A 25,811-nucleotide genomic window follows, 5' to 3' on the forward strand; every position below is an offset into this window, starting at 1 on the left:
TACACAAAACCCCCACATATTTGGTATCTCTGCGTCCGTAACAATCTGCATAATAAAACAGAATCGTTATTAGATCCGCAAAGTGAACCCCGTAAAAAACAACCTCAAAAAACTCTCTATGAAAAAAAGATGATTTTTTATTAATGCCCTTTAAAAATGCTCTAAAAAAGTGATTTAAAAAAGTTACGCAATCTAAAATAAGACCACTAAAAAGAACAATCATTCTCACAAAAAATAAGCCCTTAAACAGATTTGTGAGGTGAAAAATAAAAAAGTTATGCATATGAAAGACGGTGATGCTAAAATTAACAACAATTTCGCCAAATTACTTTTTATTCAGTAAAAATGGGAAAAAATAAAAAATATATATAAATGAAGTATTTTGTAATCGTGGCGACTCATAGAATAAAAATAATATACTATTTTTATGGTATGGTTAACAGCCAAAAAAAAAACACATAAAAATGTTCCTAAAAATTGACGATTTTCATTTCCTCCACCAACAAAGAGTTAATTAAATCTCACCAATTAGCTATAGATGCCCCAAAATTACATACCAGAAAAGTGCATCTCATGTGGCAAAAGAAATAAGCCCCTATAGGTGCACAATAAAAAAAAGAAAAAAATTATAGCCTGTACAATGTGACATAGCAAATCTGCTCTGGATGGCGCCTCCTTCCCTCCTATGCCCGGCCGTGCGCCCATACAGCAGGTTACCACCACATATAGGGTATCGGTGTACTCGGGAGAAATTGGGTATCAAACTTTGTGGAGCCTTTTTTCATTTAATCCATTGTAAATGTTTCATTTTCCACCCAAAATGAGTGTATTGTGAAAAAATATTACAATTTGCAGACTGCACCTCCGTTTTGTTTTAACCCCTATAAAACCCCTATAAAACGCCTAAAAACAAACTTCTTAAAAGTGGTTTTTCATACGTTGAGGGGTGTAGTTTCCACAATGGGGTAATTTATGAGTCTAGCTATTATTTAGGCCTCTCAGTGTCAATTAGAAGTTGAGCAGGTCCATCTAAATACGGGTTTTGGTGATTTTACAAAAAATGTGAAAAATGGCACCTAAATTCTGAGCCTCATAACATTCTAGTAAAATATGTGGAATCTTAAAAAAACCATCCAACATAAAGCAGACATTTGGGAAATGTAAGTTATGAATTTATTTGGGTGCTATGACTATCTGCATCAAAAGTAGAGAATTTAGAACGTTGAAAATATTGAATTTTTCAAATTTTTTGCCAAATTTTGTTTTTTTTCATAACTAAACGCAAAAGATTTCATCCAAATTTTTAAACTAATTTGAAGTACAATGTGTCACGAGAAAACAATCTCAAAATCCCCTGGATTTCTCATAGCGTTCCCACACTATAACCACTTATAGTGACACAGGGCAGATTTGAAAAATGGGTCCGCGTCCTTTAGGCCAAAAGATGCTGAGTCCCGTAGGGGTTAAGTACCTGGGGATATGCTTTTCCACTAAGGCATCGGACTACATAAAACTTAACGTTATCCCACTGATACAGAAACTTAGGGGGAAAATAAAAACATGGAAATCGATCTCGCTCAATATGATGGGGAGGATTGCGCTATTAAGGATGGTAATCCTACCGGCAGTGTTGTGTGTACTTTATGCCTCACCTATACACATTCCAAAAAAAATCTTTAAAATAATTGAAAGTTTATTCAGAGACTTAGTGTGGCACGGGAAACAACCCAGGATAAAATTAGAAGTACTCAAACAGCCCCTCCAATATGGAGGTATGGCAGTCCCAGATATGAGACTATATTATCTGGCAGCACAGACCCAATATTTATTTAATTGGGATAAAAATCCACATATCCAAACGTTGAGAGCGTTATTTGGGGTTAATAATGTAGAATATAATATATTTGAACTCTTAGAAATGGGGATGGAGAGGAATTATAGGTTACAATATCCAAATGAGACAGTTAAACTGATGTATATGATTTGGGCGGAAATGAGGAAGTTGTGCCAGGTAAAGGGTTACTTAGAGTTTGTGCCATTATGGGGAAATAACATCTTAAAGATCCCGACAGAAGTGTACCCGAGGAAGTGGATTGCACATGGTATAAGATACATTAAACAAATTCTCGAGGATGGAAGAATAAAAACTTTCTCTAAGTTGAGAGATGAATTCGGATTGGAAGAGAATATGTGGTACAGTTATCTCCAACTATATAGGACACTTAAAGCAAGAGGGGATAAATGCAATATAGTGGAGACTCCACTAGTATTGAAATTAATATATGGAGCAACATCTTCTAAAATTAAAATTGCTAAAATCTATAAAAGCCTGATCAATTACTATAGGGAGATCAGCGTTGACAATCTCCATAAAAAATGGATTAAGGAAATACCGGAGAAGGCGAGAGACAAATGGGCCATGTTTCAGAGGGAACATCTAAAAGCTGCTCTAACCCCAAGCCACAAAAAGATGCAATTTTTTATTTCTTTTAGGTTATATTATACCCCCAAGAGACTTGCTCAATTCTATTATCAGAGAGATTCTAGATGTAACAGATGTCAGCTGATTATGGCAGATGATATACACGTATTTTGGCTATGTGGGAAAATAAGAGGATTCTGGGAGAGAGTGGGACAAGAGATAAAAGATCTCTATAAGATAGAAGATATCCTTAAATTTGAAATATGTGTTCTGGGTCTCCTAGAAAATAATAATTTACATATTACATATAAAAATATAACAACAATATAGCAGTGAAGAAACTTCTTCTAACAGAAAGATACAGTATTGTTAAAAATTGGATTTTGGCAGAACCGCCCACAAAAGAAATGTGGATAAGTGTAACTTATAAAATACTCCAAATGGAAAGGTTAACTATGTATCAAAGGGGTAGGAAGAAGATGCAAAGATTTGATCAAATTTGGAGGATATGGAATGACAGACATTTTCCTGAGAAGGAAGTATTCGGTTAAAATGAAGAATAAGATAATTGAGTAGATAGTAAGCGGTGTAGGGTTGAAGGAGAGTGGGGAAGGGAGGAGCAAGGAAGGGTTTTTTTTGGGGGGGGGTTTTGGGGGGGGGGCGTTTGGTGGGTGGGAGGTGATGGGGGTGGGCTTGTATACTAACTAGTTTCAGACTAGGTAGCAAATTAGCAGTGTACTATTATATAAAGGATACTTATGTAATGTTTATTTATGTGGATGACGTATACGCTCAGTGATATATAAAAATGGTTGTTATGGTATCACTATCGCAAACATTGTTAATAATTTTAGTTTTTGCAATAAAATATTTTAAAATTAAAAAAAAAAATGTGTTTTTATCTCAAAAATGTAATTTTACTGCCTAATATATTGTATCCCACCAATGCCACTTTAGACAAACACCCCAAAAATCATTCTGCGGGTCGTCCTGAGTACGGCAATACCACACATGTGCCAAAAATTGACAGGCTGGGTAGACAGCAGGGATGAGAAGGGAAGGAGCAAAATTTTGCTTTTGGAGCTCTATTTTCACCTGTTTGGATTTGGAGTGCCATGTCATGTTCGCAGGGCCCATGAGGTACCAGTGCAATAGAAACCCCAGAGAAATTATACAATTTTGGAAACTAGACCCCTCAAAGAATTTATCTGGGGTTGTGTCAAGCATTTTAACCCCCAACATGATGGTCAAAATTTAATGCAAAGTAAATATTAAAAATTGCGTTTTTATCTCAAAAATGTCATTTTAGCACCTAATATACTGTGCCCAACCCATGCCACTTTAGACAAACACCCCAAAACTCATTCTGCGGGTCGTCCTGAGTACGGCAATACCACACAAGTGCCAAAAAATTGACAGGCTGGGCACACAGCAGCGCTGAAAAGGGGAGGAGCGAAATTTTTCTTTTGCAGCTCAGCTTTCATAAGTTTGGATTTAGAGGGTCATGTCATGTTCGCAGGGCCCGTGAGGTACCAGTGCAATAGAAACCCCCAAGAAATTATACCATTTTAGAAACTACACCCCTCAAAGAATTTATCTTGGGTGTGGTGAGCTTTTTAACCCCCAACATGATGGTCAAAATTTAATGCAAAGTAAATGGTGCATATTAAAAATTTTGTTTTTATCTCAAAAATGTTATTTTAGCACCTAATATACTGTGTCCAACTAATGTCACTTCAGACAAACAACACAAAAATAATTTTTTGGGTTGTTCCGAGTACGGCAGTACCACACACGTGGCAAAAATTGAAAGGCTGGGCACACGGCAGGGCTGGGAAGGGAAGGAGCGAAATTTTTCTTTTGTAGCTCCGCTTTCATAAGTTTGGATTTAGAGGGTCATGTCATGTTCGCAGGGCCCGTGAGGTACCAGTGCAATAGAAACCCCCAAGAAATTATACCATTTTAGAAACTACACCCCTCAAAGAATTTATCTTGGGGTGTGGTGAGCTTTTTAACCCCCAACATGATGGTCAAAATTTAATGCAAGGTAAATGGTGCATATTAAAAATTTAAAATCTCAAAAATGTCATTTTAGCACCTAATATACTGTGTCCAACTAATGTCACTTCAGACAAACAACACAAAAATAATTTTTTGGGTTGTTCCGAGTACGGCAATACCACACATGTGGCAAAAATTGAAAGGCTGGGCACACGGCAGGGCTGAGAAGGGAAGGAGCGAAATTTTGCTTTTGGAGCACCCTTGCCACTATACTGGTGTTGGGGTGCAAACCCCCCTAGTAGTGACCCCATTTTAGGAAAGGGCACCCTTCAAAGAATTTTTCTAGGGTTGTATGAACATTTCAACCCCTGAGATGCTGGATCAAATGTAATACAAAATGCTGGGGGCAGTGTAAAAATTGCATTGTTTTCTCAAATATGCCAAAGTAGAAAGAAATGTATTCAGCCCAACTACCACTGTGGATAAACACCCAATAAATCATTCAGTGGGTTACTTCGGGTATGGCAATGCCCCATGTGTAGCAATAGTCTACAGGCTGGGGACACAGCAGGCCGGAGAAGGGACAAGCAAAATCTAGCTTTTGGACCACCCATTTCACTAGACTGGTGTTGGGGTGCCCCTGAGGTACCAGTACAATAGAAACCCCTGTGTAGTGACCCCAATATAGGAAAGAGCAACCCTCTAAGAATTTATTTAGGGTTGTATGAGCATTTTAACCCATAAGATCCTGGCTCAAATGTAACACAAACTGAATGGTGTCGAGTAAAATTTGCTTTGCAATTTCTCTAAATTTGTAATTGTAGTGTCAAAAGTATTTTACCCAATTCATGCAACTGGAGGCAAACACCCCAAAAATCATCATGTAGGTTCTCCCGGGTACATACCAATAATCTACAAGACAAGGCAGGGTTCAGAAGAGAATTGCATTTGGAGCACCAACATTTACATTTTTTTGGCACCATACATGCCCTCAGGGATCAGTACAGTAGGAACCCCTGAGAACTGACCCTATTTGAAAACTACATCCCTCCATGAATTAATCTAGGGGTGTAGTGAGCATTTTAACCCCACCGGTGGACCCCAAGGATGATGCATAATGGATACTACAAAATATCTATTATGTCATCTGGTGCCCAGCTCCTGCCACGGGAGACAAACACTCCAAGAATCATGATGCAAACTCTCTCTTACCTAGTACCTAGGCACTTCAGCACTACTACGAAAGCGCCTTCTCGGGGGTTACTCAGAGTCGCTTTTTGAGAAAGAGGTGCACAACCAAGCATCCCCACACTCGTCCCCACTAGCAGACTCCATATCAGAGGCCATATAATTATATACCTCCAAGTCAGTGTATGACTTCTGGGACATGGTGGGGGTAGTACACAACCTACGCAGAACAACACAGAACAATGCCTGCCCCTCCACACAATGCCTGCCCCTCCACACAATGCCTGCCCCTCCACACAACGCCTGCCCCTCCACACAATGCCTACTCCTCCAAGCTACGCCTGCTCCACCACAGAATGCCTACTCTTTCACACAATGCCTACTCCCCCATGCTATTACTACACCTCCACAAAACACCTACTCCCCAACAGAACGCCTGCCCCTCCACAGAACGCCTGCCCCTCCACAAAACGCCAACTACTCCACGCTATGCCTACTCCACCACAGAACGCCTGCTCCTCCACGCTACGCCTGCTCCTCCACAGAACGCCTGCTCCTCCACAGAACACCTGCTCCTCCACGCTACACCTGCTCCTCCACGCTACACCTGCTCCTCCACGCTACACCTGCTCCTCCACGCCACGCCTGCTCCTTCACGCCACGCCTGCTCCTTCACGCCACGCCTGCTCCTCCACGCCACGCCTGCTCCTCCACGCCACGCCTGCTCCTCCACGCCACGCCTGCTCCTCCACGCTACGCCTGCTCCTCTAAGCTACGCCTGCTCCTCCATACTACGCCTGCTCCTCCACGCTACCCCTGCTCCACCACAGAACGCCTACTCGCCCTCCCAACGCTTACTCCTCCACAGAATTCCTACTCCTCCACAGAACGCCTGCTCCTCCACAGAACGCTTACTCCTCCATGCTATGCCTGCTCCCCGACAGAACGCCTGCTCCTCGACAGAACGCCTGCTCCTCCACACTACACCTGCTCCTCCACGCTACGCCTGCTCCTCCACAGAATGCCTGCTCCTCCACAGAACGCCTACTCCTCCACGCTACGCCTGCTCCTCCACGCTACGCCTGCTGCCATGCCATATATCGGATGCAGAGCGTGAACAGGTTAATTTTTTGTGTGTGTTAGTGTGTTTTTACTTTAGGTCCCCCATGAGGTCATAAAAGACCCCTGGGGGACATTTTCACTTTTTTTTTTTTTTTCTACTTTTTACTTTTTTTTTTCTATTCCAAGTTTTACCCTGTAACTGAAGCATCTATAAGGGCCTCAGTTACAGGGTAAATGCCCACCTGTCACTGGGGACAGGTGATCAGAGCTGTACTGGGTCTAATTAGACCCAGCAGCTCTGATTAACCCCTTTAGACCCGGCGGTCACATGGCTGAATAAGTTCGATGCAGGGAGGATCGGAGAAGCGGTAACGAACCGCATCTCCCTTCTCCCTAGGGTCTCCGGGTGCGTCTGACACCCGGAGACCGGGTCCTGCTCCCGCGATTAGCGCGGGAGCAGCACAAAACTACAGCGACGTCTAAAGACGTCACTGCAGACTCCGGACCTGCACCTGCTGAAGTCTAAAGTCAGCGGGCGAGCAGAAAGGAGTTAATCATGACAGATTGATCTCCAGCCCTTTCCTCATCAACACCCACACCTGTGTTACTGGAGCAATCACTGAAACGATGTTAGCTGCTCCTTTTAAGGCAGTCCTGCAAAGTTGAAATGTGTTCTGGGGGAAAAAGTTAATTTTCTAGGCAAATATTGACTTTGCAATTAATTGCTGTTAAGTTGATCACTCTTTATAACATTCTGGAGTATATGCAAATTGCCATTATTTGTATCATTCTCAAAACTTTTGGCCATGACTGTACAACAACACACTACGACACCTGACTCTAGTTTGCCAAGAGATAAATGCCCTGTTGGAGATTAAACAGCAGAAGTTACGGCTTCTATGATCATGCCCCTTTTATTATAGGGTAATAAGCCAGGCAAACTTATATCTTATATCTTCATATCCGCCATGCTATAAACGCACAGATTCCTGTTGATCAGTTGGTAGAAAACTCCTTTCCTGTTCCCCTCAAACTCCTGGAAGCCCCAGGTAGGGCCCACATTTTCCAGTTGTACAGAGAGTTATTATCCACTCAAATCAAACAAACAACCACACTGGCAAGGTTACTGTGGGAAAGGGATCTTGCTCTCTCTTTGCGTAAGCTTGGAGGACAGAAAGTGTCCGACAAGCACACCTAAATACTAATAGAGTTAGTAAATTTCACCCTGGGTTTCTGGACCTTTGTTCTAAGTGCTCTGAGACCTCAGGAACCTTCTTTCACTTATTATGGCCCTGACATGTGGTTAGAGGGTTCTGGGAGCAGGTTCATAAATTTCTGTTTGATAAAATGGGAGTGGCTATCCCTAAGCTCTGTCTCCTTCTGGTAGACCCTGAATTGTTCCAATCCACCACAGAACTTGCATTCATTACCAAAACTTTGTATTCTGCTAGGAAGACAGTAGCTAGATTTTTCACATCCCCCTCTCTCTCTCTGTGACTGGATTAAGGCAGTGTATAACACCCTACCACTCAAAAAGTGGTTATTTATTTATAGAAAGAAGGATAGGAGGTTAGTTGCCATCTGGGACAAATGGCTTGGCTCTCCCTTAACTGCGTTCCCCAAATTCCATTTTAGTCACACACTCTGTGGTGTGTATGGGTCTATCTCGCCCTCATCTGAGTACACGATTAGAGGCGTTCCTGGGGTGGGAATATGGTGCAGATGCGTGTTTGGGTGCTTTGTGCGGTTTATGTCTCAATTTGTTTGTCGTTACTAGGGCATGTGCTAAATTATATTGGAACCCATTGTTGTACGGCACACTTTGCACATGATGATGTAAACATCTCTCTGTATGATTATAAACATGCCTGATGTTTCTACATTCCTTTCTTTTTTTCTTTACCGTGGAGATGATCCATAAATGGTAGCAGACTATATGCATACTGTATAATTGTACACCATTTTCTGTATTTTTCTCCTTTACGTAGGCTCCAGTGAGACCACCATTTATGCACTATATCTACTGTGTGCATTGTATCTCCAAATGCCCTTTAGTAAAGTTTTAACATAAGATAATCCTTTATTAGTCCCACAGTGGGGAAATTCCCAATGTCATAGCAGAGAGAGTACAGTGAGTATAGTACAAAAAATTAAAGAACATTAATATTAGAGAGAATGATTTTATTGTTGAAAACTGTGGAGGGTAGGAAAGTCCATAAGACCGAGGAGATAGTGGAAGCGTTCACCGCATACTATAATACTCTTTATAATCTTCCACATCCTTCCAGCTCCTGCCCACTTCCCTGACCAATGCAATCATTTGCTCAATATATGCAGGATACTACACTCTCCACCTTATCTAATGACAATAAAACTTTTCAGGAGCCCCCTTACACCCATGATATCATCAAAGCTCTTCCTACAGGTAAGAGCCGTGGTCCAGATTCCTATACAACAGATTTTTTATAAATCCTTTTTTAAAGAAATACCCCCCCCCCTCCCACCCCCCAGAGGTCTTTAACTCCATCTCGGCCGATTCTCCATTCTTGCCCTCTTTTCTCCATGTCCACATGAACAGCATTGAAAGCCCCACAACTTTGTCCCAGCTACAGACCTACCTCTCTAATTAACTCTGCTACGAAAATCTTCGCCAAACTCATCGCTGCTCGCCTAGTTGGCCCCCTAGTCCACGCTGAACAGGTTGGTTTCATATTAAATGGGCCAGCAAAAGATCTCATCTGTGGGAAGAGTGGGGTGCATTAAAATGACTCCTAAACCTCTTTATGACGATACTCCTTTCAATTCCAAAACTCATTTTTAGTAAGCACAATGGCCTTTTGAACAGGTTTCTATGGGCATCATCACGCCCCAGGAAAGCTAGAATATAATTAATCTTTGGAAAGCGCCAGGGGGTATTTGGATTAACAGACAGATATTTTATGGCATCTGCTGCAGCCAGGATCTTGGTCTTGTTTCATCATGGTAATGGTAAACTGTGGGTGTGCTTAGAGGAACATCTCTCTACATCCCCTTTGACAGCCTGCTCTCCAAATAGCTCTCCAAATAGCATTGGGTACCTGTCAAGTTCTATGCAGTTTACCCAAATAGCTCAGACAGATGCTTTTGTTGTTTAAGTGTGCCAGGCAATATGAATCACATCTGGTGCGGATGTTCGATATTACAGCTTTTTTGGTTCCAGGTATGTAAATTGATTTGACAGGCCATTGTTTAGAGAAAGGTAGCAGGAGACCAGCAGGATCAATCTCAGTGTCTAAAGCCAAGCATTCCTTAATGGGATACATGCTAATAGAAGCGTGCTTCCACAGGTTGTGGAAATCCTTGGCCCCTCGGATATCCAACTGGTTCAAAGAAATATCTCTTTTGTATAGATTAGATGAACTCCCATAATACAAGCATGGCCCGTGGCTGACTGTTTAAACAATCTCCTGCATTCTTAACTTATTAGTAGCTTGATTCTATCCCTCTTAATACCCCTAGGATGGATAACTCTTAGCAGACTGAGCACACTCGATGGAAGAGTGTGCCTTCCAAGTTAATCTCTCCCTACCCCCAATGATTGCTGGTAATATTCATACTATAATGTCTAGTGTTACATAACTGGATATATGCTCCCTCTTCTCTCAATTACCCTGTTCTTTGCGATGTGACAATACATATCATGTTTTTTATATTTGTATGACTTCAGATTGAAAGCCCAAATGTTTGTACTGAGACACATCACCTCTTTCAAAATTTTCTATGATGGACCTGCGTGTCCCCCATTCTGTATGTAACTTGTCTGCAATACAGAATGATACCAAAAAAAGTGCATAGCCCCCCTACTTCACCCCTTTTCAAAACTGAGTCGCCTCATGCTGTATGATTACTTTTGTAACTGGGATTCTATGGCCCATCCATCTGCCCCAGTTGCAGACATAGTTGCAAGATTTCTGCAACATCCCCCACCGAGGCCCAGCCTTTTCTTGGGGCCTGGAGACAGCCTGGGCCCAGAATACCGGAGTGGCTGGCGGTTGCGGCCTAGGCACGCTAGTGTCACTGTGCTTGGTATGGGGGCCGGAGGGCTGTCCTACAGGTCTGGCAGGTCTCCAGCAGGTGGTGTTGGCAAGAAATGATATAGAGGGAGAGGCTGATGTACTGGTTCTCCCTGGGGCAGCCCTTAGAGTCTGTACATACCTCCCAACCGTCCCGATTTCAGCGTGACAGTCCCGGTTTTTAACCCCTGTCCCGCTGGAACGGGCAGCTAAGATAAAGTCCCGATTAGTCCCTCCCTCCCCCGCACTACCTGTGGTTGTCCCGGCTCCGTGTCCCGCCACCAGCGCCTCATCCATCTTCCTGCTGTGTTCAGGTCTGTGGAATCTCCTGCACAGCCCGGCACCTCCCCCATCAACGCCCCCAGCCCAGGGACCAATCAGAGCCCAGTGTCCTCCCCCAGGGCTGTTCTATGAATGGAGCACAGGCTGCACTGAACGTCTCCCAGCAGGATAGTCTTATCTGTAAGTGTATATCAGTTCCCTGCCCCCTCCCCCTCCTCCCCCCTCTTACAGCCCAGAAGACAGTGCACATGATGGAGCAGAGCCAGGAGTGTGCTGGAGCAGCAGCCGTGATGTCAGGTATCTGTCACTGCTGTCTGCATAGGCAGCTCAAGTGTTAAATACTTTAACTCTCATAGACCCCCTGCCAAATAGGACCCCCCCCAGTGCCTGCTATTCTGCTTTTATTTTACTAGATGTGACTTAACCCCTTAACCACCAGGCCCTTATTTATTTTTGTGTTTCCGTTTTTCATTCCCCACTTTCAATCTTCCATAACCTGTTATTTTTCCATGTGCAGAGCTGTGTGCGGCTTGTTTTCTGTGTAACACATTGTCCTCTCTAGTAACGGTATTGTATATTCCGCGCCGTGTACAGGGAAGCGGGGGAAAAATCCAAATGCAGCGATATTGGTGAAAAAACACATTTGCGCCATTTTCTTTTGTGCCCTGTTTCTACAGATTTCACTGTGCGCCCCACATGACACCTCTGCTTTATTCTTTGGTCGGTACAATCACAGAGACACCACGTTTATAGAAGAATTATTGTGGTTTAGATTTTTTTTTTTAAATGTAAATCTTGTGTAGAAAAAAAATTCTTCATTTTGCCATACTTTGGGGCCAATAACTTTTCTATACTTCGGTGTGCGGAGCTGTGTAAAGAGGACCTGTCACCCTGAAAAACAGCACTAGGAGGGCGCGATCACATGAAACGCATTACATCAGTTGAGGAGGCGGTTTGCCTAATTACATTACTGTTAACATTTCCGTTTACAGAACGCACACTATAAGGGCAATGTCAACGCATTTGTTAACAAGCGTAAACAGTAATGTAATTAGACAAATCGCCTCCTCAGCTGTTGTAATGCATTTCAAACGCAATGAAAACGCAGGCAAAACGCACTGTGTGAACGCGCCCAGCGATGTTACTAAAGTAAGCAACTCCTAGTGCTAAGACAGACGCAGCGGTGCTACACTGATAGCGTTACCGGAAACCTCTGATAACAAACACCGCTGCGCTGTACCCTAGAAACGCCAGACCGCTCTCAAAGGGGTCCGATGTATTCATGAGGGGGCGGTCCCACTTCCCCTGACCGCCCCGCTCGTTCCATAGGCTGGCGGTGGCTGCTGCGTGTCATGCCCACAATCCCACCCCCTCATGAATTTGCCGCTTTGAGAGCGGTCCGGCGTTTGTAGTGTACAGCGCGGCAGTGTTAGTTAGCGTTATCAGAGGTTTCTGTGTAACAACGCTGCGTTTGGTTTAGCACTAGGAGCTGATTACTTTAGTAACATCAAGTGCCGAATTTCTGGGTGACAGGTCCTCTTTAAGGTGTCATTTTTGCGGTATGAGATGACATTTACATTAATACCATTTTGGGGACATCTTATTGAGCGGGTGCATGTCACAATAATTCAGTGCATCCGCCACAGTGTGTGTTATTTGTGTCTTCCAGGACTGTGCATGCTGTGGACTACTTCGGATTCGAAGGATTACGTCGATGACCGACATTTCTAACAAATAAAATGGTCATTGAGGGTGTGTCTGCGTTCTTTGTTCAATTAAATTTATATTTGTTAAAAACGGTGTGATTTATTTTTTTACGACACTCTTCATAGTTTGCCATAGTAGTGGTGCCGGCTAGATGACGGTGCTCATTACTAAGGGCTGGCCTTAGTTTTGCCCATACCATTACCCCGGTACCCACCGCCACCAGGGGTTCCGGGAAGAGCCGGGCACAAACCAGTACCTGACCGTCTATAGATGGTCAGGTAGTGGGGCGGCTGCAGGCTGTTATTGTTGCGCTGGAATAGCCCCCTAACAGTGGGCTATCCCAGCTCAGTAATGGCAGGCTGCTGCTGCTTTTTTGTATCTGGCTGATTAGAACAATAGGGGGCACCCCATGCCATTTTAAGGGGGGACCCCACGCATATTTTTGTCAAAAATTTGAAGAATAAATGGCATGGGGTGCCCCCTATTTTTCAAATCAGCCAGCTACAAAAAAGCAGCAGCAGCCTGCCATTACTGAGCTGGGATAGGCCACTGTTAGGGGGCTATTCCAGCGCAACAATAACAGCCTGCAGCCGCCCCACTACCTGACCATCTATAGACGGTCAGGTACTGCTTTGTACCCGGCTCTTCCCGGAACCACGGTGGGTACCGGGGTAATGGTATGGGCGTTAGTGTGAATTTGCCAAAAAAATTAAGACAAACACTAAGGCCAGCCCTTAGTAATGTGCACCGTCATCTAGCCGGCACCACTACTATGGCAAACTATGAAGAGTGTCGCAAAAAAATAAATCACACCGTTTTTAACAAATATTGAACAAAGAAGGCAGACACACCCTCGTTGACCATTTTATTTGTTAGAAATGTTGGTTATCGACGTAATCCTTCGAATCCGAAGTAGTCCACAGCAGGTACGGTCCTGGAAGACACAAACACACAAAAAAGGGCACGCAACCATGGGGGGGGGCATGCTGGTTGTCTAGGGGGGCATGCTCGTTGTCTAGGGGGGGGGACATGTTCGTTGTCTAGGGGGGGACACGCTCGTTGTTTAGGGGGAGTGGAATATGCCCCCCAATTATATACATAAATATACATTGGTGCCAGTGGGGTTAATCAGCATATATATATATATATATATATATATATATATATATATACATTGGTGTCAGTGGATGCATTGGAGGTATGAGCAGTGGTGTGGCCAGGGGGTGTGGTTAGGGGGCGTGACTAGGGTGTGGCTTCTGTGGGTAAAAAAATCGATGTGGCGCGCTTCGCGCGCCGCCATTTTGTCCCTCTTTCTCCTCTGCAAAAGTTGGGAGGTATGGTCTGTAGTATGTGTCCCTGGTAGATGGATGGGGCGCCCTTGGTGGTGATACAGCCATAGCAGGGACCAGACGGAGACAATGTTGTGCATAAAAGTAACTTACAGTTCTGTATTTGAACCAACGGTAACAACGCACCAAACGATTCTGTACAAGTTCAGTACTGGAGTGATTTTGGAGAGGAACCTCAGCAGTTGGGTCTCCAGCCTGGATGCAGGGTCAGTCTGGGATGCAGCTGTGTCCAATGCTGGAAGCTGCAGCTTTTAATCCTGAGTATTTCTGTAGTGAGAGCTGAGGCCTAGGAGGCCTGTAGTAAGAGCAGGTGCTCTAAGACAGTGATGGCAAACCTTTTAGAGACCGAGTGCCCAAACTACAACAAAGTCCCGCTTATTTATCGCAAAGTGCCAACACAAAAATTTTATTTGTGATTTATACTCCCTTCTCTGTCACAGTTTTCATTGATACCAGCACCCTGAGGACACCAATAAAGCAGAAAATAGTCCCAGGTAGTGCTGTCACTTTAAAATAGCTCTGTGCACAGCAAGTTCTGGGCTGTCTGGGACTGCAGGAAGATACCTGGAGTCATCTCTGGTGATGGCCCGAGTACCCATAGAAAGGGCTCTGAGTGTCACCTCTGGCACCAGTGCCCTAGGTTAGCCATCACTGCTCTAAGAGATCATGCTCCTCGGTCAGAAGCTGGGTCATAAGAGAGCTAACTCCTCCCCTGACTAAGGCTTTAGTTTCTCCCTAGTCAGGTGGTCTCCTCCTCCAATCACACTCCAGTTACAAAAGTGGAACATAATTGGATGATAACATTAACATTCCTTTAACCCTTGCCTATCCAGGCAGAATCTACTGCTGCACAATTACCTGAGCATATGTGTAGTTTCCTGCAGGGGAGTTGATCAGACTCACTACAAGGGGGACACACATATAAGGGGCTTATTCGCAACTTGTGTTGGAGGATGAGGTTGTAAACTATGGATCACATGAGATCTACAATAATGATGAAACTGAACTGCCTACTGCTTGGGCTTTCTGCATTGAGCAGACCAAGTAGGAGGACAGCAGTGAGGGCTCAGTGGTGGAAAATGCCAGGGGGTGATGATGAGGTCCTAGACCCAACATGAATTAAAGGTGATAGCTATGACGAAGAGGTGGTGGTCAAGAAGCTCCTAGCATCTATCAGAAGATGCAAAAGGGTACCAAGGTGCAGCAGTCATCCTGTAACCATGACATTGCATCTTATTGCCTACCCCACCTGTGGACTTTGTACACAATGGTTGGCCCAAAGGGTGACCGCAGCGTGGCATTTTTTTTTCTCATAGTAAAGGAGGCAGATGACACATGTCATTTGAGTGCGGTGCCAAAGTTTAAAGAATGGAAGCACCTCATATATAACCAGACATCTGCAAAGTAAACATTAGCTGCAGTGGATGAGACACCAAAAAAATGGCTTACCCTGCTGTTTTGGTTGGCTCAGCCTCTACCACCTCCTTCTGAATGACAAGGAAACCTGTCTCCCCGCAAAGGGTGGATGTAACGCCACCTAGCAGTACCACTGTCACCATCACTAAGCCTGTCCACTCCATCCATTTTTCTTTCTAACCCTCAAATAATTGAAAGAAAGTTTGGACCATGGTCAAAATCTAGTCTATGAATTTTTACCATTCAGGCTGGTAGAGATGGATATCTTTAGATTTTATGGTGGTATTTGGCACACATTTTGTAATTCCCAGACATCATTACTTTTCTCGGCAGACCATTTCAACTGACATGGGGATGGGGAGTAAAGATGGACAGGGACATTGCATACTGGGCACGCTTCATCTCACATTCTGCCATCGCCCATTATTAATGGTCATAACCCTTCCTTCCAGTTGTCTCCCTCCCATATTGCCTGCATTACCGGTTTCACCAAGACCATGAGAAATCAGCAGAGGACCGCAGTGAAGCTTGTCTGTCTGGACAAAAGACCACACACCACTGAGGAGCTGTGGACTGGGATCCAGGAGCAGACAGATGACTGGTTTCTGCTGCTGAACCTCAATCATGACAAGGTGGTGTGTTACAACAGCTGGAACTTTGTCCGATCGGGACCCCAGAGGTGCCTGCAGGAACTGCATGTGCATAGGCTGACACTGCTAATACCCTGCAATACATCAGTATTGCAGAGTATTATCATGATTGATTGATGATTGCTTGTTCATGTTGCATGGTGGAAAAAGTAAAAAAAAATTTTATTCAATAAAAAATAAAGTAATGAGTCAATAAAAATGCCCATAAGCCCCATAACATAACGCCGTTGAAACTGTTGAAAACCCGCCAAAAATTATAATTTGTAACTATTTAATCTTTCAAAAAATGCAATAAAAAGTGATCTAAAAAACATATGACCTCCAGAATGATACTGGTGCAAAGTACAACATGTTCCGCAAAAAAGCAAGCCATCAACCAGCTCCGTAGCCAAAAAAGTAACAATGTTATGCCACTTAGAACACGGCTATGCAAAAATGATAGATTTTTTCCATCATTACGGTTTTATTTGACAAATTTAGTAAAATGTAAGAAAATATATTCAAGTCTGGTATCCACGTAATCGTATCGACTCAAAGAATAAAGATAAAATGATTATTAGGCTAAACAGTGAACATGGAAAAAAAAAAGTCAAAAGTCCAGTACAGAATATTCTACTCCTGCCCTTAAAAACGAGTTCCTAAATTTTCAACAATGGGTGATATCAACCCCAAAATGGCAACACTGGACAACTCATCCCGCAAAAGAAATGCTATCACATGGCCCCAATAAGGAAAAAGCTAAAATTTTATAGCCTACAAAAATAGGCAACGAGAAAACTAAAATCCTGGCAGCTGCTGGGTGCTCCTTCCCTTATGCGCCTCGCTGTGCACCCATAAAACAAGGAACGTCCACATGTGGGGGGTCTCTGTACTTGGGAGGGATTGCAAAACAAATTGTATGGTGGGTTTTCTATTTTTATCTTTTGGAAATGTGTAAATTTTAGGGCTAAATGAACATATAACCAGCACAATTTGAACTTTCTAAATTTCACCTCCATTTTGATTCAATTACTATGAAGATCTCAAGTGGTTAACGATCTTCCTAAAAGCTGTTTTGATAGTTTGAGGGGTTCAGATTTGAAAATGGGTTGAATATATAGGGGGTTTTGATGCTAAATATGTAAAATTTCATTCAAAACAGTATTTATCCGCAAAAGAGTAAATTCGGAAAATACGGAAAATCGCTATTCGATTTGTAAGCCGTGCAACATCAAAATATATTATCCAGACATTTCAAAAATTATATAAATGTAAAGTAGACATATGGGAAATGTTATTCAGCATCTTATTTAGGTGGTAAATCTATCTACCTGAAAATGTAATGATTTCGAATTTCAAAAAAGTGACATTTTTCAAAAAAATCCTAATTTTTTCTTTTTTTGGAAAATAAACGCAAAACTTATAAGCCAACATTCACCACTAAAATGAAGTACAACATGTGGGGAAAAAACAATCTCAGAATCGCTTTGATAAGTAACAGTGTTCAACAGTTATAACCATATAAAGCGACGCAAGTCAGAATCCAAAAAATGGGGTTGAGCCTTAAGCTGTAAGGGGTTAAGGGCTATTTTCCGTTACTGGGTTAAACACTTAAAAAAAAACCACTATTCTATTTTGATAAATTGAACATTTTGGAATGCAGCGATAGCTAACTTGTTTATGATTTTTACTGTTTATTTGGATTTTGTTTTTGTAGATGACTCCTAAGGAAAGAGGGGTGTTCAGAATTTTTTGTTTTTTTTAATATAATTTTTTTAAATTTACTATTTTTCAGACCCCTTAGGGTACTTTAACCCCTTCCCGCCGTGGCCCTTTTTCGATTTTGCGTTTTCATTTTTCACTCCCCACATTCAAAAATCTGTCACTTTTAAATTTTTCATGTACAGAGCTGTGTGATGGCTTATTTTCTGCGTAACAAATTACACTTCAAAATGGTGGTATTTAATATTCCATGCCGTGTACCGGGAAGCGGGAAAAAAATTCCAAATGCAGTAAAATTGGTAAAAAAACTCATTTGTGACGTATTCTTGTGGGCTTGGATTTTACGGATTTCACTGTGCACCCCAAATGACATGTCTACTTTATTCTTTGGGTTGGTACGATTATGGGGATACCAAATTTGTATAGGTTTTATAATGTTTTCATACATTTAAAAAAATTAAAACCTCCTGTACAAAATGATTTTGCCATCTTCTGGCGCTAATAACTTTTTCATACTTTGGTGTATGGAGCTGTGGGTGGTGTCTGTTTTTGCGGATTTTGATGACGTTTACAATGTTATCATTTTTAGGACTGTACGACCTTTTGATCACTTTTTATAGAATTTTTAATTTTTTTTATAAATGGCAAAAAAGTGCCATTTGGGCGCGATTTTCCATTACGGGGTTAAACGCAGTGAAAAACCGTTATCATATTTTGATAGATCGAGCATTTTCGGACACGGCAATACCTAATGTGTTTATGATTTTTACTGTTTATTTATATTTATATCATTTCTATGGAAAGGGGGGTGATTTGAATTTTTAGTTTTTTTTATTATAATTTTTTTATTTTAACTTTTTTTTATTTTTACTATTTTTCAGACTCCCTAGGGTACTTTAACCCTAGGGTGTCTGTACAATCCTCATATACTGCCATACTACAGTATGGCAGTATATGGGGATTTTACTACTCATACATTACAATGTGCTGACAGCACATTGTAATGAATGGGTTAACCCGAAGTAGCTTCGGTTCTTCGTGAGACCCGTAGCTACCATGGCGACAGATCTCCGCTCCCCGATGACATCACGGGGAGCGGCGATCCACGGAAAGATGGCGGCGCCGTTCGCGGGTTTTACCGGTAAGCCTTTGCTGCAATATGCAGCAAAGACTTACCGGCTATGGAGAGGGCTCGGCCCGCGAGCCCTCTCCATGTACTGGGAACCGACATGTGACGTACTATTACGTCACATGTCGGTAAGGGGTTAACCATAGGCTGTCTGATTGATCCTACCATAAACTGCCATACCATAGTATGGCAGTATATGGGGATTTTCCTCCGCACATTGTAATGAAAAGGTTGAAACCAGACAGCCTTGGGTCTTCGGAAGACCTGAGGCTGTCATGGCAACCAAGCACCGCCCCTTCCCCCGGTGAAGTCACAGGGAGCAACTTTCTTGACCAAGATGCTCAGCATGCTCAGTTACTTACACTATACACTGCAATACAAGTGTATTGCAGTGTAAAGACTTGAACAAGCGATCGGATGATCGCTTGTTCAAGCCAAAGGATGGAAAATGTAAAAAAGTTAAAAAAAAAAAAAATTAAATAATTAAATAAATAAAATAAAAGTCCCATAGTCTCCCCAGTTACACATATAATGTAAATAAAGTATATAAAACCCCCCAAAAATGTACCTATTTGGTATCACCACGTCCGTATTAATAAATCTAAATCAATATTGAACCCGCTCGGTGAATGACGTAAAAAAAAAAAAAACAATTCCCATGATATACAATTTTTCATCAAACACCATCACAAAAAAAGTAATAAAAAGTGATCAAAAAAAGCTACGTTCCCTAATATGATACGACTGAATAGAACAACTCTTTTTGCAAAAAATAAGCCCTCAACCAGATCTGACAACAGAAAAAAGTTGTTGATAGTAAAAACAATGCAAATTTCTCCAATATTGGTTTTGCTCAGTAAAATTGAGCAAAGATAAGAAAAGCTGTATAAATGAGATCACTGCAATCGTAGTGAACCAGAGACTTAAGATAAAATATTATTTTTACGTTACAGTGAGTGGGGAAAAAAAAAACAAAATAAAAATTGATGATTTTGTTTGTGTCCCCCTTGAAATAGTTAATAAAATCTCATGAATAAGCTATAGACCACCAAAATGAATTATCTATACATTGTATCTCATCCCGTAAATAATTATCCCTCATATGTTCACATTAACAAAAAAAAAAAATTTATAGCTTGTACAATGTGACAGTACAAATTTGCTGTGAATAGCGCTGCTTTGATCCTATGCTCGGCTGTGCGCCCATGCATCAGTTTACTACCAAATATGGGGTATCGGTACACTCGGGAGAAATTGGGCATCAAACGTTGCAGAGCGTTTCATCATTTAATTTATTATGAAACTGTCAGTTTGGGCCTAATTTAATGTATTTTCCAAAAAAATTCAAAAGTTTCTAAATCGCAGGTCCATATTGTTTTAACCCATGTGAAACACTTAAAGGGTAAATAAACTCAATAGAAGTTGTTTTACATATGTTGAGGGGTGAACTTTTTATAGTGTGGTAATTTATGGGGTTTTACTATTATTTAGGCCTTTCAAAGTCACTTTAAAGCTGAGTTGTCACTCAAAATGTGAGTTTGGGCAATTTTCATGAAAATAAGAAAAACTGCACCTAAAGTTCTGCACCTCATAACATCCTAGAAAAATGACAGGACGCATAAAATATCATCCCAACATAAAGAAGACATTCCGTAAATGTTAATTATCAAGCTTTTTGGGTAGTTTTATTTTCTATCTGGAAAGCAGAACATTTCAAATAGAGATGAGCGAACATACTCGTCCGAGCTTGATACTCGTTCGAGCATTAGCGTACTCGAAACTGCTCGTTGCTCGGACAAGTATTTCGCCAGCTCGAGAAAATGGCATCTCCCGCCCTTTTTGCTTTTTGGCGGCCAGAAACAGAGCCAATCACAAGCCAGGAGACTCTGCACTCCACCCAGCATGACGTGGTACCCTTACACGTCGATAGCAGTGGTTGGCTGGCCTGATCAGGTGACCCTGGAATACACTAGCCCCTGCCCGCGCTGCTCGCGTCATTCTCTGTATGGATGCCGCTAGGGAGAGAGCTGCTGCTGGTCAGGGAAAGCGTTAGGGTGTTCTATTAGAATAGTGTTAGGCAGGAGTGATTCTACAAGAACCCAACAGTCCTTCTTAGGGCTACAATAACGTTTTATTTTCCTTTTTTTTGGTTTGCTTGTGGCTGGGCTTGCTGCTATTAGTAGTGCAGCTAGTACCATATTGTGAGTAATTTGCAGGGAGACTTGTGTTTAGCTCTTAGTGACACACATATCCACCTCAAACACCGAAGTGGGACAATTTATTAGGGGTTTGATTTGAATTACGCCGAGTCTGCTGATTTATTTTTTTTTACATTTATTTCTTTTTAGAACTCACAGTAATCTGCCAAAGCAGTGTGCTTTGAGTGTGGGCTAGAAAATAGCCATAGGAGAACCCCAACGGCTTATTTAGGCCTACAATAGCGTTATATTTTCCTTTTTTTTTGGTTTGCTTGTGGCTGGGCTTGTTGGCATTAGTAGTGCAGCTAGTACCATATTGTGAGGAATTTGCAGGGGGACTTGCGACCGTTGTATTTAGCTCTTAGTGACACACATATCCACCCCAAACACCGAAGTGGGACAATTTATTAGGGGTTTGATTTGAATTAGGCAGAGTCTGCTGATTTATTTTTTTTTACGTTTATTTCTTTTTAGAACTCACAGTAATCTGCCAAAGCAGTGTGCTTTGAGTGTGGGCTAGAAAATAGCCATAGGAGAACCCCAACAGCTTATTTAGGCCTACAATAGCGTTATATTTTCCTTTTTTTTTGGTTTGCTTGTGGCTGGGCTTGCTGGCATTAGTAGTGCAGCTAGTACCATATTGTGAGGAATTTGCAGGGAGACTTGTGTTTAGCTCTTAGTGACGCACATATCCACCTCAAACACCGAAGTGGGACAATTTATTAGGGGTTTGATTTGAATTACGCCGAGTCTGCTGATTTATTTTTTTTTACGTTTATTTCTTTTTAGAACTCACAGTAATCTGCCAAAGCAGTGTGCTTTGAGTGTGGGCTAGAAAATAGCCATAGGAGAACCCCAACAGCTTATTTAGGCCTACAATAGCGTTATATTTTCCTTTTTTTTTGGTTTGCTTGTGGCTGGGCTTGCTGGCATTAGTAGTGCAGCTAGTACCATATTGTGAGGAATTTGCAGGGGGACTTGCGACCGCTGTGTTTAGCTCTTAGTGACACACATATCCACCTCAAACACCGAAGTGGGACAATTTATTAGGGGTTTGATTTGAATTACGCCGAGTCTGCTGATTTATTTATTTTTACGTTTATTTCTTTTTAGAACTCACAGTAATCTACCAAAGCAGTGTGCTTTGAGTGTGGGCTAGAAAATAGCCATAGGAGAACCCCAACGGCTTATTTAGGCCTACAATAGCGTTATATTTTCCTTTTTTTTGGGTTTCCTTGTGGCTGGGCTTGCTGGCATTAGTAGTGCAGCTAGTACCATATTGTGAGGAATTTGCTGGGAGACTTGCGACCGTTGTGTTTAGCTCTTAGTGACACACATATCCACCTCAAACACCGAAGTGGGACAATTTATTAGGGGTTTGATTTGAATTAGGCACTGATTTATTTATTTTGCTGATTTATTTATTTTTTACGTTTATTTATCTTATAACTCAAAGTCATCTGGCACAGCACAAAATCCAGTTGTGTGCTGTCAGTGTAGGTTAGAAACTAGCCATAGCAATAGGATAGCATTGTTTTGTTTAAAAAAAAAACACATCACCTGGGCGGGGTGAGACACCACCTGCTGATGAGGGAGCAGGAGAACGCCGCAGAGCTACACTCCCTAGGTTCATCATGTCTCAAGTTACTGGGACTCGTGGTAGAGCACTGTTGAGGCCAGAACAGTGCGAAGAGGTGATGTCGTGGATTGCGGACAATGCTTCTAGCCATTTGTCCACCAGTCAGTCTTCCACGCAGTCCACCCATGTCACCGAAATCAGCACTCCTCCAGCTCCTCCACCTCAGCCTCCTTCCCCCCAGTCTGCCCCCTTCCAGCAAAATTTGGCATTTGAACCGGCATACTCTGAGGAACTGTTTTCTGGACCCTTCCCACAGTCACAAACCACTTGTCCTGCTGCTGCTGAGCTATTTTCCGATGCCCAGGTTTTCCACCAGTCGCAGTCTGTGGGTGATGATGACATTATTCACGTAGTGGAAGAAGTGTGTATAGAGGTGTCGGACGATGAGGAGACACGGTTGTCAGACAGTGGTGAAGTTGTTGTCAGGGCAGGAAGTCCGAGGCGGGAGCAGACTGAGGGATCGGAGGATGATGAGGTGACAGACCCAAGCTGGGTTGATAGGCCGGGTGAACACAGTGCTTCTGAGACGGAGGCGAGTCCTATAGCAGAACAGGTTGTAAGAGGCAGTGGTGGGGCCAGACGGAGAGGCAGGGCCAGAGCTGGTGCATCAGCGCCAAATGTTGCCCGTAGTCAAGCTCTCGTGGCGAGGGCTAGATTTTCAGAAGTCTGGAGGTTCTTTAAAGAAACACCGGATGACCGACGGACTGTGGTGTGCAACCTTTGCCAAACCAGGATCAGCAGGGGTTCCACCACTACTAGCTTAACTACCACCAGTATGCGCAGGCATATGAATGCTAAACACCCCACTCAATGGCACCAGCCCGTTCACCTCCGGCCGGGCACACCACTGCTCCTTCCCCTATGTCATCTGCTAGTCAGCCCCCTGCCCAGGACCACGGCCCAAACACCTCCCATGCGAAAACCCCATCTTCGCCTCCACGATCCTCCACAGCATCCACCAGCGTTCAGCTCTCCATACCCCAGACGCTGGAGCGCAAAAGGAAGTATAGCGCAACCCACCCACACGCCCAAGCCCTCAACGTCCACATCTCCAAGTTGCTTAGCCTGGAGATGCTGCCCTATAGACTGGTAGAGAACGAGGCCTTTCGAAACCTCATGGCGGCGGCCGCCCCTCGGTATTCAGTCCCCAGCCGCCACTACTTTTCCCGATGTGCCGTCCCAGCCCTGCACAAGCACGTGTCAGAGAACATCATCCGTGCCCTGACCAACGTGGCAGGGCCACTATATATCGCTGACGGCACATTGGGTTAACTTGGTGGAGGCTGGGACCGAGTCTGACCCTGGGGCTGCTCATATACTGCCGACGCCAAGGATTGCGGAGCCTACCTCGGTCCAGGTCTCAAAGGCCTACTATGCCTCCTCCTCCTCCCACCCCTCCTCCACCTCCTCCTCCGAATTACCATCCGTGGGCATGGCGCCATCAGTCGGTAGCTCTAGGCACAGCAGCAGTGCCGTCGCTAAGCGACAGCAGGCGGTGCTCAAACTGCTGAGCCTAGGCGATAAAAGGCACACCGCCCAAGAGCTATTGCAGGGCATCACGGCGCAGACTGATCTGTGGCTGGCACCGCTGAACCTGAAGCCAGGCATGGTTGTGTGTGACAACGGCCGTAACCTGGTGGCGGCTCTGCAACTCGGCAGACTGACACATGTGCCATGCCTGGCCCATGTGTTAAATCTCATAGTTCAGCGTTTCCTCAAGACATACCCCAATCTGTCTGATTTGCTCACGAAGATGCGCCGCATCTGTGCGCATTTCAGGAAGTCCAGCACAGATGCTGCCACTCTCAGGGCAGTGCAGCGCCGCCTCCAACTGCCCGTTCACCAACTGTTGTGCGACGTGCCCACGAGGTGGAATTCAACATTAACCATGTTATCCACAGTTTACCAGCAGCGCAGAGCGATTGTAGACTGCCAGATGTCAACTTCCACCAGAACTGGTAGTCAGGTCAGTCAGCTTCCTCAAGTCTACAATGAGGAGTGGACGTGGATGTCTGATATCTGTCAGGTGCTGAGTAACTTTGAGGAGTCATCCCGCTGCTTGGCCTGTTGAAAAACTCTCTGGTCAGCATGAAGTCGGAAGCTTTGCGCTCGTCACAAGAGATGGGGGAAGAAGATTCCCTTGTTGATTGCCAAAGCACCCTTAGGTCTGTTTCTCAGCGCATATCGGAGGAGGTGGAGGAGGATGAGGAGGAAGAGGAGGAGAATGTTGGCGAGACAGAAGAGGGGACCATTGTTCAGTCCTTCACTGTTCAGCGTGTATGGGCAGAGGAAGAGGAGTTGGAAGAGTTGGAGGAGGAGGAAATGGGCAGTCAGGCCAGTGAGGGGAGTGAATTCTTGCACGTTGGGACTCTGGCGCATATGGCAGATTTCATGCTATGCTGCCTATCCCGTGACCCTCGCGTTCAAAGAATTTATTCCAGCACCGATTACTGGGTATTCACTCTCCTGGACCCACGGTACAAGCAAAATCTTTCCACTCTCATCCCTGGAGAGGAAAGGAGTGTGAGAATGCATGAATACCAGCAGGCCCTGGTGCACAAGCTGAAACAGTATTTCCCTTCTGACAGCGCTGGCGGCAGAGGGCATACTTCTGCGGGACAAGTAGCGAGGGAGAGTAGGCGAGCAGGCAGCTTTTCCAGCACTGGCAGGGGTACGCTTTACAAGGCCTTTGCCAGTTTTATGTCACCCCAGCAAGACACTGTCACCTGTCCCCAGTCTCGGCAGAGTAGGGCTGATCTTTACAGAAAGATGGTGAGGGAGTACGTAGCTGACCATACCATCGTCCTAAATGATCACACAGATCCCTACAACTACTGGGTTTCAAAGCTGGACATGTGGCACGAACTGGCGCTGTACGCCTTGGAGGTTCTTGCCTGCCCTGCCGCTAGCGTGTTGTCCGAGCGGGTTTTCAGTGCAGTGGTGGCATCATCACCGATAAGCGTACACGCCTGTCGACTGACAGCGCTGACAGGCTGACGCTTATCAAGATGAATA

The 25,811-nt window shown here is 43.6% G+C and overlaps 1 protein-coding gene and 1 long non-coding RNA gene across 6 annotated transcripts in view; one reads left to right on the forward strand and one right to left on the reverse strand.

Moving 5' to 3' along the window:
- LOC140118882 (uncharacterized) overlaps positions 1-11,064 on the reverse strand; it is a 60,544-nt gene extending 49,480 nt beyond the window's left edge. Inside the window, exon 1 of the long non-coding RNA XR_011853281.1 lies at positions 10,977-11,064. This is a non-coding gene — a long non-coding RNA (uncharacterized lncRNA). The remainder of the gene's footprint in view (positions 1-10,976) is intronic.
- Positions 1-25,811, forward strand: part of ELAPOR1 (endosome-lysosome associated apoptosis and autophagy regulator 1) — a 627,159-nt gene that overhangs the window by 450,691 nt on the left and 150,657 nt on the right. The window lies entirely within an intron of this gene.

Source organism: Engystomops pustulosus, chromosome 2 (assembly GCF_040894005.1).
Source record: "Engystomops pustulosus chromosome 2, aEngPut4.maternal, whole genome shotgun sequence".
NCBI lineage: Eukaryota > Metazoa > Chordata > Amphibia > Anura > Leptodactylidae > Engystomops > Engystomops pustulosus.